Consider the following 1,947-nt stretch of genomic DNA (forward strand, 5'->3'; position numbering starts at 1 on the left):
GTCAAGTGCTTTAGCCACTATGCTACCAGAGCTCCTCCAGCTAACCTAGTAGATATAAAAATAGAAGGCTTGTTCAGTTTTCCATACCTTGTATTAAAGCTTAAAATTCTAAAGCACTTGGTTTTGTGGAAGGCTTTTGTCTGAAGTAGGAGCCCTAACTCCATTTTGTGGCTGGACATAAGTTTCAGACACCATTTGTGTTCTTTCTGACCATTAAACCAGCATTGTTGCTATGCATACACAAATTCCAGGCCAAACCTGGGGAGGGGCAATTTGTCTCTAGGGAGAGTGGTTGGAAGTAGATTATGCTCACACAAAGAATTGGGGAACTTGCCTAAGTGGGTCCTTTTACAATTTATCTTTATATTGTTTGGTAGCTACCTTGTGTCTAAGACTCAGGCTGCAAGGTCATGTGTCATATCCAAACCACCACCTAGCCACGTAGTCAAGCCCCAGAACCAATCCTATAACCCTTTTCTTTCTTCAGTTATGCACATATTCCAATCATGGTCTCCCCGCCCTCCGCCACTTCTGTTGTCCTATCTGTAAGAGTGAAGAATAGATCTGCCACCAATCATGATTTTCTGATGAATCCTTTCTTTTTTTTTTTACCCCCAATCATATATAATTAGTTCATGGCCATGACTCAGCAGACTCCATTCGACTTTCTGTACTGTGTTTATGTTGATGGTTACCCTCACCCTGGATGATGGTCTTTGTTTTGTTTTTGTCCTGTTCATGGTTTATTAAAAGTATCTTTATTTAAACTGTTTGAATTTGGGGTCTCTTTTCCCCTATTACAACCCCAAGCCTGATTGATTATCTTTCAACTTCAACTTGTTCCTTTCCCTATATTTTCAATCTTGAGGATTTATACTATTTGCCAAGAAATTTGGAAGACAGTTACATGGTCAAAAGACTGGAAGACATCCATATTTGTGCCATTTCAAAGAAAGGTGATGCAACAGAATGTGGAAATTACCAAACAACATCATTAATATCACACAACAGTAAAATTTTGTTGAAAATAGTTAAAAAATGGTTGTAACTCTAGATAGAAATCAAACCAGATTCAAAAGAGGATGTGGAATGAGGGATATCATTGATGATATCAGATGGATCTTGGCTGAAAGCAAAGAATACCAGAAAGATGTTTATCTGTGTTGTATTGCCTAAGCAAAGGCATTATACTGTGTGGATCATAACAAATTATGGATAATATTTTGAAGAATGGGCATTCTAGAACACTTAACTGGGCTCATTTGGAACCTGTACATAGACTGAGAGGTTGTTGCTTGAGAAAAAAGGAATATTGCATGGTTTCAAATCAGGAAAGTTGTGCATCAGGGTTGTATACTTTCATCATACTTATTCAATCTGAATGTTGAGCAAATAATCCAGGAAGCTGTACTATATGAAGAACTCAGCATTAGGATTGGAGGAAGACTCAAAAACAACATGTGATATGCAGATGACACTACCTTGCTTGCTGGAAGCAAGCAGGACTTGAAGCACTTACTGGAGAGCAAAGACTACAGCCTTCAGTATGGATTACACATCAACATAAAACAAACAAGAATCCTCAAAACTGAGCCAATATATAGCATCATGATAAGTGGAAAAAAGATTGATGTTCTCAAGGATTTCATTTCACTTGGATCCACAATTAATGTCCATGGAAGCAACAGTCAGGAAATTAGACATAGTATTGCTTAGGATGAATGTGCTGCAAAAGACCACTTTGAAGTGTTAAAGAGGAAAGATGTCACTTTAAAGACTAAGATGCCTGATGAAGGCATAGTATTTTCAGTTGCCTCATATGCATGTGAAAGCTAGACAATGAATAAGGAAGACTGAAGAAGAATTGAAGCATTTAAATTATGGTAGGAGCTCTGGTAGCATAGTGGCTAAAGCATTTGACTGCTAACCAGAAGGCTGGTGGTTCAA

The sequence above is a fragment of the Orycteropus afer genome, unplaced genomic scaffold (assembly GCF_000298275.1).
Source record: "Orycteropus afer afer isolate SDZICR_OR568_19922 unplaced genomic scaffold, OryAfe1.0 scaffold00034, whole genome shotgun sequence".
Classification (NCBI taxonomy): Eukaryota; Metazoa; Chordata; class Mammalia; order Tubulidentata; family Orycteropodidae; genus Orycteropus; species Orycteropus afer.